The sequence below is a fragment of the Hippocampus comes genome, unplaced genomic scaffold (assembly GCF_001891065.2).
Source record: "Hippocampus comes isolate QL1 unplaced genomic scaffold, H_comes_QL1_v1.1 scaffold118, whole genome shotgun sequence".
Taxonomy (NCBI): domain Eukaryota; kingdom Metazoa; phylum Chordata; class Actinopteri; order Syngnathiformes; family Syngnathidae; genus Hippocampus; species Hippocampus comes.
Window position 1 is genome coordinate 9,537 of NW_017805461.1, and position 12,982 is coordinate 22,518.

At 39.6% G+C, this 12,982-nt stretch overlaps 1 protein-coding gene across 1 annotated transcript in view; it reads left to right on the forward strand.

The window, feature by feature from the left end:
• Positions 1-9,231: 9,231 nt before the first annotated feature.
• Positions 9,232-12,982, forward strand: part of tnmd (tenomodulin) — a 60,772-nt gene continuing 57,021 nt past the window's right edge. Inside the window, exon 1 of the mRNA XM_019874670.1 lies at positions 9,232-9,389. The gene's annotated coding sequence lies outside the window, so the exon portion shown is untranslated. The remainder of the gene's footprint in view (positions 9,390-12,982) is intronic.

A 12,982-nucleotide genomic window follows, 5' to 3' on the forward strand; every position in this document is an offset into this window, starting at 1 on the left:
CAGCCACTATAAAAAGGATGGGGTGGGTGGGAGGGGGGAGTAGATGCATCAAATAAACAAGGACATTGATGAGAATAAGGTTATAAAGAGTGTTACGAAAACTTAAGAGCAATTGTCATGCATTGTGTTAAAAGTAAGAGTTCAAACCTTTCATGCACGCTGCAGCCTGATAACATGATAAGCTGTCCACTGTAATAACCGCTGTCCCTGAAAGGGTTAAAGTGTGTGAGCAGTTTTGTAATAGTGCAAAGTGAGGATGTCAGATTGCAGTATAGAAACAGGAATAATACATCATAAGAGTAAGACAAGCCAGAGTTTTAACTATGAAATAAAAATCTGTTTAGGTTGAGATGGGGTAGACATGACAGATGGAGTACGGAGGAATGAAGAAAGAAATTATAAGTGGAGAATGCAGCACGGAAGGTGCCGTGTTAGAAGATTTGTTTCATGGTACTTTCAAACACACACCCACAGCACGGAGGTGTAACTCTCTTTTCAATTACGTGTGACAGCCACTGTCTCACTGATCCATGCACTTACTGTGACGGCGGGGACTGGAATTATGGTGGAGCAGACAGGTGAGTCAGACAAGGAACGAGAGGGAGGGGAAAGCAAGGGCTGAGCTGAGCTGTGGACGTGTGGACTGGAGGGGGGGAAAAATATCTGCAAAATAACTAAATAAATAAAAATACAGATACAGTAGTATGTAGTGAGCATGAATATAAATCCTGTGTGGAGTGAGCATATTCGCCCCGTGCCTGCGTGGGGTTACTCCGGTTTCCACCCACATTCTCAAACGTGTACCTTGGTGTGATTGTGAATGATGTCTGTTTTCTTGAACCATCATGTATGTATGGATTGATCCTGTCAAGTTGGTCGGTCCGTCTGATCCATTGCCCTTTGGCATTTTCAGGAGCACAATTTCGGTTAAGAAAAGCCCTTCAGTTAGTTGACCAACAATGTGGCTTGGATTTGCCCATTTTCTGTCATGTTTGATTGGCAATTTGTGTTTCTGAGATTTTTCTGTTTTCTGTCGGGAAAACGAATGATTATGGCAAGAAAAACGATTTTGTCCCTTTGGTTTTTGATTGTCAGTATTTGACAGGCTTCTATGTTTTATTTATCAATGAAACTGTTTTTGCTTTGTCAGAATGTGATTACCTGGTTTCTGTTGTGCCAACATGCTCAATTTCGCTCTCATCCCCTCTTCCTTTTACTGCCTGTTTGTAGTTAGTTGGCTTTATCCTCAATCCTGACACTATAACGTCATTTGTTTTGAAGCCAGAAATTTACTTTTCTGAGAATGTTTAGGCCAGCAGAGAAGGCCTTGCTGGCCCTCAGGGTCCGCCACTGATATATATATATATATATATATATATATAATTAATAATTACATACACTACTAGCAGGAATCAGCATTCAGATGTTGCATTCAGATTTTCCCCCAAAAAAACCCACAAAAATCCCTATTGTGGAATAATAATTATTCACATCTAAATAACAAAATAATTACCACATAAGCAGCATTATTTTTGCTACAATGTTGATATGTTGCCGTGAAAAAGTAAATCTTCCAATTTTCCCATTAAGACACAATATAAGACTTCCATATTAAACATAAAATATTGTTTTGTTACTACATATATATATATATATATATATATATTCACACCTAGGGATAATTTGTAAAAATGGGCAGGGTGGTGGAGGCAAGGAAAAACTCCCCTCAGGAAGAAATCTCATATAAAACCCGACGAGAGTCAGTGTGTGTTGGCCGTCTGGCTCGACCAGTTAGGTTGAGCCAGAGGTTAGGTTTTTATGAGGCAGAAAGAGCTTGTGAGAATGAGAATTGGGGAGCAGCACCCTTTTTGAAAGGAAGAGCTACTTCTTCGATATTGTTTAAAGCGAAGGACTACCAATCAGATACAAACTTCTGAAATAACACATTTGCTCAGATTACCTTTAGTCATATGTTTGTCTGTTATTAATAAAAATGAATGATATTCATTTTTGAGAACACACTGATCATATTTATGAATTCACAGTCATTTGGAAACATCAATATCACCAGTTCAGACTTTATTTTTATAATTCTTTGCCAGTGTTCACATTTTCAAATGATGAACTCAACAAGGTTCCTCAAACTCACCATGTCTCGTCACTGGTGAGCTATTTGTTTCAGAGCAGGCGGACAGGCTACACATGTCCTCCTTGGAGGCTACCTGGTGCCCTGTGTTCGAGGAATTGCAGCAGGGATAAGGAAGCAGTCTATCATAGAATAACTGTTGTTGCCATAATACAGCTCCTCTATACCATATAGCACGTGTCTAAGTCAAGGCCCGGGGGCCAGATCTGGCCCGCCACGTCATTTTATGTGGCCCGCAAAAGCAAATCAAGCATGTCAAGTTCCATGATGCTTGCTAAAGTCTGACCCAAAATTTCAATTTGTCACATGTAATCCACAATAACAGCCATTATTCTTGAGTTCTGATTTTAAAACTAGTTATTCATCAATTTGTTGTGTGGTGTGCATGTAATATGTGGAGGTGATTAAACATTTATATGGTTTCCCAAAATTCATCATGGCCCTCCAAGGCAACCGTAACTACAATGTGGCCCGCGATAAAAATGAGTTTGACACCCCTGCCATATAGGATATAAGATATAAGAGGATATATAATTAAATACTCAGCAAATATATTTTTTAAGTGTAGAAAAACTTTAAAATACTAAATTAATATCCAAAATTATGTATTAGGTGATATACTGATAAAGTGTAGTCATAAAATAAATGGTTTTGTTCCATTCCATGCAATGGGTCTAGTTCAGTTTAGTTCCAAAGGTAGCAAATATTAGTGATGATGTTTCGGAATTGGTTTCCTGGTTGTGATGTGCCGCCGCTTCAAGCCATAAGGCCTTCATCAGTGTGACAATCGGTGCTCTGGAAAGTGACCAACTGAGGAACAAAAGGGAGAAACTAACAATGAACCCCCTGACTCAGGCTAAATAAGAACCCTTTTTTTACGTTCATGTTTTTTCTGGCTGTTGTCATTAATGAATGAATGAATTAAGAACTAAAAAGACTTTTTATGATCTCTTTAATTGGAGACCTCCACTTTATGGTGGTATGTAAAGTATGAATGAAATTGGCAAGTTGTAAATGTTATTGTTGTCATGAACTTGCTTACCAATATTTACTGAATTGCCATTACTTTAATAGAAGAGTACATGTTGACCTTTGCAATCTTGCAAAAAAGATATCAAGTGAATGTAGGATCTAGTACCAAAGTAATCTGACCCCCTGCCTCTCCCATCCCTTTTGGTGTTCACTATTCACAAATTCACCAATTGTCTTGACGTTTTTTCCAATGGAAGCTATCCTCAAATTTATTATTCTCCTCTTCATCAAAGGCATTTATACTGTCTGTCTTTCTTGCGACAGTATCTTTATACATGATCAAATATTCACGCGGTAACACCGAATAAAGGTAACACTTCAATTGGCGAGAGAACGTAATTTAAATCCAGGCTATTAAAATCACTTTTGTGCGGCTCCGTGAAAGACTTAAGTCGCTAATGATTATGGCTTTTGTTGCATATTAAAGCTGACGCTTTGGCTGACTTTGCAGAGAGCAATCTGTTGCTGAAAGAGAACAAAAAAAGTGCATGGTACAATTTGTAATTGTATGTTTTGGTGATTAATAAGATTCTAAAGTGATTGAAAATGAGTTTCAGCACTTATGCACTCACAAGCATGATTTACGTTTTATTTGGCCTTTTTTGTTTGTGTTTTATTAGGAGGCTACCAGTGAAACCAGAGAGGCAGTACTTCTATACATTAAAATGTTACTTTTAGCTTTACCTGCAATGTTGGTGACACTTACCTTTCAACATTATGAAAGTCATAGAAGTATGAAGAAAAGTTCTGAAAACTGCCTTCCAAATTGGCAAACATGCACAGCAAGCCTTGCACCGATACCAAAATCAGCATCTGCCGGTATTTGTGCCACGGCTCAACAAACTGAGATTTTGGAAAAAAAAAAAAAAAAACAAACCTTAAATGTGACTAGAGAATGTGACTGTGTATATGATTAACACGTTTGAGTTTCATAAATATCAAGTTCCAATGTGTTGTTGTTTTTGGCTTCTGTGATCCGAAAGACGCTTGAATAAAATAGAACTATTTTACATTCATATGATGCATATCAACAAATGTTTCATACACTGTACAGATTGGGCCCTATTTTTGTGCCCAGCTGAAGTATAGCCATGCGCAGGGGTGGAGATTTCCTTCCGTTGGTATTTTCGAATAAGCGTATAACGTTTAGCATTTAGGACATTGTGGGAGTGAACCGAAGGCACTCATGCCCTTTAAATTCAGTCTAGGAGGGGCGCAGTGAAGATTGGAACCTGTAAAGTATGTTTATAAGTAACTGCAAGAACATCTTCGATTGCAGGTGATGTCAAGTTAGCGACTCCGAAGTGGACTCTTGGAGACCCTGATTGTGCATCCATGTGCATCCATGTGCCCCCCCCCCCGCCCCCCATAACATATGAACACTGTTATCATATTCATCATTGAAATACAATGATGTCTAACATACACATCCGCAGAGCTCAGAAACTGTCTGCCTGCATCTTGATCAAATCCACCAAAATGTGTACTACAATACCTGTGCCACAAGTTAGACTTGCTTTCAGATGGTTTAAAGTTTTGGTCTAGTTCCTGCCACCAAATTGTCAGGCGCACCAGGGACTTGTAAAAGAAAACACCCTTGGTCCGCCGGAATGCCCAGCATGGTGCTATATGTTCTACCAAACGTGTAAATAATATGCTCTTTTATATATATATATGCTCTAATTTTCTACATTTAACTGTTGCATATATTATTTTTCCTCTATTTATGGCTGGCGTTCCACAAGTCAATGGCAGGACTGCTCGATCACTTTGAAGCCCTTTTCCAAGCCTCCAGAACGACTCCTCAATAGATCAGATTAAAAGTCCCAAGTATTTTCTTTGCACAGTTGTTTGTTCCTGTTTTAACCTTCAGCTCCGTGCAGCTTCATCAACGGAGCCAACATTCTTAATCCATCTCTGTGACTTTTTGTTTACTGCTCTGCTTTCCCTCCATGACATCATATTGCCTGATTCAATACCCGTTCAAGGCAAAACTGCCTGTCAAATAAAAAAAAATAAAAAATACCCCAGCAGGATGTTCTGTTTCAGTCAATTCGCCAGTCTGCTTTTAAACTCAAACAAATGCAGGCCTTGAGCTGCCAAGCCTGCTTAATATGAGAATTCAACAAATTTAATAAAATGTGTATTTCTTCATTTTTACCGTCCATAAAAGCAATTGTGTTTTGGCCCTTCAGTTTTGCAAGTCTGCAGTGAATTTCAAGTCCAAGTTGCTAAGAAGCCACTTCCCTCTTTTCGACTCACCCATTTATTCCATCGTCCAAAAATTCCTGCAGTATTTATGCAATATATACTCTGCTCTCTCAAAATGTTTAAACTTGTGTATCCACGCGATTAACGGCACCGTTTAGCTGACAATTGTTCACCTTCACCATCGCTGGAGAGCCGCCCTGTGCCAGGGATTAAGGGAAACGACACATCCTAATCCAATTGAAGCATGCTGGAATCCACGCTCTCACGGAGTGTTTTGTTTAAACTGAATGATAACAGACTGGCAGTAGTTAGCAGCTCCATTGTCTGTGTAATCAGCTTGATACTCTGGATAAAAATGTCATCATCCACTTATTCCTGCGCTGCCTGCAATGGATGGTGACAGTTTGCTGCCTGGTGTTCCAAGCCAACAGGTGTACAGGTGATGGTTCAGCATGGCCCGATTTCGCACGTCATTTAATTATTCATTCCAGTGTTCTAGTCAGTCAGTTTCACACGTGCTGCCATCTGTGTCCAACTGGTTTGGGCTTCAAACGGATCCATTTGTCCAGATATCACTCGTCTCGAATTTGAATAATTACCGGTACATTTTCTTGAATTCAAACAGGCAAAACGCAGTGGAATGAGCTAAAAGCACTCCACTCAATGTGTGCACGTATATATGCCCACAAAGGATGGGCATATTAAATGATTTAATTTGAAGCAGTTGAGTAAAACCGGAGCGCGCTACATTTCAATTCAATTTGCAGTCATTGTTCAATTGTTTAATACATTTTTGAGTGTCTTAGAATTCCTTAATATGCCATGACATATCACTGTCAATAATTATGCTTCGCACTAATTGTACCAATATTAGTGTGGCATAATTAGACCAGCATGCCACGTTTTAGATTTGATTATCAATTGTTTGTGATCCCTTCTCAATGTTGTTTGTATTTTGGTTCCTGTCATCCTACTAAACTCGAGTGCAACTGCTCTCTGACACTGCTATCACTGTAATTAAACTGCTAAACAAGCATGACATCAGAAACGATATGCCTTTGAAAGAAAGAAAAAAAAACCAAATGATTATGCTTCGCATGACAGTTTTTGGCCAAACGGCTACAGTTGAATTTGCATACCGCAATCTATGATTATTGATCCTTTCAATGGATGAATAATTGCCTCTCTTCGCAGCCTTTAATGTATTATTATTTACTGCCTTATAATAAAACTGTTTTGCAGTGCAATGAGGAGAAGGGGGGGAGGGGGGAGCCACAATTTAGATTGATTATGCCTTTATTTCCAACACTACAGGTGGGTCATTCTGAATTACTCACATGCAGAACCTCTCCCCACAAATCATTCTGTGTACTTTATTTTTTGACTACAGGTCTCTCACCAGTACAAAACCGACTCTTTTATTCTGGCCTGTGATTTCTTAAGATTGATTTACTTAATAAAGGAGCAAGCAGTACTTCTTAATGCTTCCCTGCACACTGTAACCTGGTCACACGATAGGCTGTCCACTGTAGTTACCGCTGTGCCTGAAAGGGTTAAAAAGAATTCTGTAAGCACAATGATATAATGTTAGTGTTTGTGGAAAAAATATGAAGTCAGAAAATAAGACTCCTTTGAATCAGAAGATGAGAGCAACACTGTACACACTGATGTGAAGTTAGTGATGATGCAACAACTGTTCACAACGCAGACAGGTTGATGTACTCAGCTCTTAGTGAGAAAGTCTTTCATGACCAGCGATGTGCCAAGTTGCGAGTGTCCATAAAAAAAAAAAAAAAAAATCCCACAGAAAAAAGAAACGTTACAAGTGAGTCATGAGTTTAGCCCGAAATGAAATATTCTTCCTCTCTTTGCACCAATCCGCCCGGCGAAGCCTGTGGCTAATGACTGGCCTTTACATGTTGTCGTTCATCTTGAAGAGTCAATCGGTTTGCTTCTGCCAGGTGCAGAGGTAATTACAATCTGGCTGTGACGAACGTTTGGCTCCATTGTAGACCCCGTTGCACTCAGTGATGGGAGGTCGGGGACTTGAAACTCAGTGCTCATTCAGGAGAGAACTCCACTTTGACGAAACGAGCCTAAAGTGGGTTTAACGAAACCGAGAAAATAATATCACAGGGAAATATTTTCATCTCCTACCTGGAGAAACATATTTGTGGAAATACGATTAGCAGGTAGACTTGAGGAGGAAAATCTGTTCTTTTTCATTGCTTTTGTACTAGTTTCGTGATATTAAAAATGCTGCAAAGCAGGAAGAACAATTTTCTGCCCTTCCAGTTGAGATCATTTTCACAGGAATGCCCCTCTTCAAATCCCAAATTGTATTAATTTTTAATCGCATTGTAAATTGGATGGGGAATACAATTATATAAGTAAATACATCCGTCTCGCCAAGCACGAAATTGAGAAAACTCCCCGGCAAGTGGCAAGGTGAGCCGTGAGGAAATGGCTGTTTAAGCGTCGGGTGCGGCATGATGCGGAGCGGCATGATCCACATTTCTATTCATCGACTTTCTGGATGTGTCAGAGAAGAAATTCCTCTGATATTGATTGGATCGATGTGATTCTTCTCCATCACATCTCTGGTCTTTGCCTTGAACATCAGTGATGAAAGGTAGGAATCGATGCTGGAGTATATTAAAAATGCGGCCGAGTCTTTTGTTCCGTCACTGCCATTATCAGTTCATTTGTCCTGGGGGGCTACAAATTGTTAGACACTTGACTAAACCATATTAGCAAAGTCAGCCCACAATGAAAGGCTGCTTCACAAGTGGAGAGCCGGGATGATTTCCAGGTTTTTTTTTGTTTTTGTTTTTTTTCCCTCTACATCAGACCTTCATGTAATAAGACTGTTTTCTTTTAAGACTTGGCTTCAAACAGCATCTACGTGATGGCCAACACGCTGCAAATCAGCCACACTCCAGCAAACAAATTGCTAACTCGCAACACAGACTAGTGGTCCTTAAAACTCTTTTTCTGGCTAAGACAGCTCGAAGTATTTTCAATTTTACATCAATCGATGACAATTTTGTTTTTTGTGATATGCATATGGGTGTAACAGGTATTCTAGATATCCCAATGGGCTGGTGGTTCTTTTTATTTTATTTTATGTGCTCTTGAAATAAAGCATGTTATACATGCACTTTTTTCAGTCATAATTATTATCACACTTTCTGAGGTTTTAAACGTATGAACCTAATCATTAAAAGATATTTGGTAAAAGATAAAAAATGTCATGTAAACTTTGAAAGTTAACATGAGGATTCAAAGTAGGACTTTTTTTTTTTTAATAGCGAGACTTACCCAATGTGGTGGGTCAAATGATGAAGAATGTCAAAAGAAGAAGATCTGAAAAAGAGTGTGTGACTAGCAATCGTGATTCCATTGCTTATTATACTTACGTGAGAACTAATAGTGTGGGATGCATGCAATTATACCGGTGTCATCCGGGCCCTATGATGATTACAGTGACCACAAACTGTACCGATTCCAGTGTATCACAACATGGTGAACGTAAGAAAAATGTGGCAAGTGTTCAGCTTACGCACTGAAATTATCTTTTCAACCGTAAGAACCATCACGAAGCATCTCTTGACAAGTTTGAGTATTACCTGTGGAACCTGAGTGAGTGCTTTGTACTTCTGAAGTGGTATTTCATCACAGGGTGTCACAACTTCAGTGAAGAGTCAAACGTCAAGTGGGAAAAAGAGCACAGTGTAAACTTCCTGCACAAAGCGCTTCCTTCCCCGCCTTCAACGGAGCATAGGGGAAAATCCTGAGCGATGACAGTTGGAGAGTTTCAAATCTTTGTCTAGACCAAGATGGTAAAGGTGACTGGCTTTTCGGGTCGTGCCCGTTCCACTCCACCTCTGCTTCCTCTGTAATGAAAGCCTGAGGAGGTGTAGTGGTGTTGAGGCAGGAAGCGGATGATTAAATCACACAGGATTACTTGTCATATTTGACCTGAATGGACCCAGAGGAGGTAGGGCGCAGGTGGGAAACACATAAAACATTCTCAGGCCTGCTCGGGTTTGTGTCTGTTTTCTCAATTCATACGTACCTTTTGTTCATGCAAATCATCTTGTCATTTTTCTGTCCGAGTCGTGTCCGTTTCCCCTTGTGTCGTAAAGGACTCAAAATGAGTGTGGATATGTGGGCCTCTTTCTTTCTTTCTTTCTGAGTGACAGACAGGGAAGCTGCCTGAAAAGGAACTTGTTTTTTTCCAGATGGTCACAGCAAGAGAGAAAAATACATACCTTTGTTTGAGGAATCAGCATCTGCTTGAACAACTACCGTCACTACTTTGAGCAGAACTTCTGTTGTCTTTTTGTTTAAAAAAAAAAAAAAAAAAAAAAGCATCTCAGTGGGCCTCATGACAGTTTTTAGCAAATGCTGTAGGCAAAAAATCCGATCAAAGCTATCTTGATGAGTATAGAGCCAAAGTGGACAATTTGGAGTCGACCAGAGTTCCTGTTTTATGTATATTTCTACTTCCTGTTTTTGTATCTCCGCTGTTGGCTTGACAGGACACTCAGCTGAATGTGTTTATCTTTGTTCTTATTATTTCCAATTGGCAATCTAAAATCGTAATAGTGACGGATTATTTTGTTGCCAATTATTTGTTTAATTTTTTTTTGTTTTTTTTAGTCGAACTTACATATTATATTGACATATAACCCATTGTTGTCATAAGATTCATGCAAGATGACTGAGCAGAGGATGTGCTTTTGCTGCAGTCAAACACTGAACCAGTTTATGAACATTTTCCATCTGCTTGGTCTATTTGCACAAGACTCTACTGACTTTTTGGGGACTCGTTCCCCATTTGAGCACTACTGCATACACAGTTCCTCACGTGTCATTGCACAATGGCTGAAAGAAGAATGAAAGTAATGTGTTGTTTAAGTCGCTTGCCTTAAGTCTACGAGTGCACTCAGGGAGTTTTGTGTGGACTGGAATGAGTTAAAAACAATTGATCAGACAGAAAAATAGTAGTTAGGGCACTTGTGTATAACTCCTGAAGAAATATACCTCTTGTTCCTCATAACAGAAAGTTGTCCGTGTTATACAGTAATGTGCCTGAACAAATCTGAACTCATGCTTGTTACCTAACTTCAAGGTCGTGTAAACTCATCTAGGTGAAGATTAGAATCAAACGCAGTCCTGTGGTCTGGTTTCCTTTTGTTTCTGAACAAAACATTTCAATCATAAAAACTGGGCAAATGTTTACTTTTTGTTACATTTCAGACAAAGAAGTCCCTTTTTCGGATTTCAGTTTCCAACTGAAAGAAAGAACAAATGATTCACGGATTCAAATTGTGTCCGATGGCTTTCTGTGAACAAAGGACTTTGCGTTGGCTCTCCTGGCGTTGTGCATTCGGGTCCATCAGTGACATTTGACAAGTTGGAGCATCAAGTGGAGATTTCGACTCATGCACGAATCGTGTGTGTTTTAGCTGTGTGTTGCACATTACATGTGTGGTTAATTTCATTTTGTACCAGCGCTCCTCTTATTTTTTGTTTTGCCCCCACCTCTCTTCTGCGACTATGAATAAGATCACTTGTCAATAAAATTGTTGTAAGCATGCCCCTGCAAGAGCTAATACCCCCCCCCCTTGGTATTGCACCGCACCCCCCATTTGCGAAGAACTGTTTTATACTCACATGGTCGTGTGTGTGTGTGTGTGTGTGACAGAGAGCATCCCATTCTTATTCATCATTAGAGTGGACAGTGTTGAAAGATTATTTTATGGGGTTTAGTTCATGGATTTTATTTTGTTTTTGTTTATTGGCTTAGGGTTGTATTTGTATACTGTAATTGCATTACAATTCATCATTAAATTACTACTACAAAGACTTTCTGTGGAGTTAATGAATGTTTTATTATGTTAGTAGCCTAGTCTTCCGAAGGGAAAAGAGGTCCCAGGATGCTTAACACGGCTGCTGACACAACACAAATCTTGAAAGAGCAGAGACTTGATTTACCAAAGCAAAATGTCACAGTAATTGGGAAGATTTATATCAATAGGAAAGAGCTGAGAAGGTCCCGTCACAATCAGATCTTGACAATTTCGAGATAGACTCAAATAGAGCCTCCTAAATGGTTTGCAGCTTGACCACTTCTCCGAATGATGGTCAACCTCTGGCAGAACTCACCGAGTATGTCTTCATCATTTTCTAAATAGAATGTTAAGCACCACTAATGTAAAACACCACTTTTAGTTGACACAAATCATTCACCTTAATAAACACATCATTGCAAAGGGTAGCTGTTTGTAATTAAAAAGGATAATCGAGTTACTTAATGTATGTCTTTATTATGCAACCACCAGTCCCCGTTACAAAGTATGTTAGTCATTTAAATTGCTCCCAAATATGGACATGATAAGGCAAAATATCTCAAATTGTGAGCAGATGTCCTATTGCAGAAGGGGTGTTCACACGGCACACATTTGCATCGGTGCTGCACCGACATATTTTGTTGCGCTATATCTTACGCCGGTGTAAATTTTGTGGAGCGTTCACACGTAAAAAGCTGCTTACTAAAGAGAAGCGTGTTAACCCCGGTGAAGCCCCACTTGCGTTCACACGGCAGTTTCTGCGGCCGTGCAATACGTGTACTTCCTTGTCCACCCTTGTTTGTGACATATCGAAAAACCATGGTTTATACTTCTCCAGGCAAATCAATGCTGTATCTATCTGCCTTGCAAACTAGCATTTATTCCGGAATAAATGTTTAAACCCCCTCCTGAGCAGGGTTAAATTTGCTCCAGTTTAAGCTGTTTTCAGGGGCTACACCGGTATAACTTTGTATGCGTGAACGCTCTACGGGGGGCAGCACTGGTGCTACACCGGAGTAAAAGTTGTCGTGTGAACACCCCTAGAAGAGATGCTGTCAACTTGGTCAAAGTGGGATCCAAGTAAATGAAGAAGTTGACCGTTTTATTATAAATCCGACTTTTAAACACTCCCTTTACTTTCAGGATGAATGAGGTGTCATAAGCTCCTGTCTGATTTTGTATCTATAATTAAAACCTTAAAACGTAGCAATGTGTTTTTGTGGGCATGTGTGTGTGTGTGTGTGTGTGTGTGTGTGTGTGTGTGTTTTCCTCTAAGACGGTGTGTTGTGTGTGTCTGTCAGAGTGTGCAGGCTATATATATAGACAAGAGGAAGTAGCAATTAATTCTGATTCTCTTCTATCCACCGGAGGACTATTTGAAGTCTTCCACTCTTGAAAGGAGTGCAGCCATTTGGGAAATTGGGGATTGTCTTGCACCAAGAGATCTTCCACATTGCAGCAACAGGAAAATAAGAGTAAATGTACCCAGATGTGATATAATTATAAAGAGGCATCATTTTCTTTTTTGGCTCAGTGGGAATGCTGTTTTCTCACAATGTTATTAGCAGAGAAGGATATTTACAGGAAGCAGCAGGTGCCAAGACAATCTATGATGTCAGCAAAGACCTGTCCATTCATGACCTTCATCATATATCGTCAATGTCACCCAAAATGTGCCCAAAAAAGCAATAACGGTGTGATCGCACCTTTTGTTGAGTCTCAATGGCATTTTCAA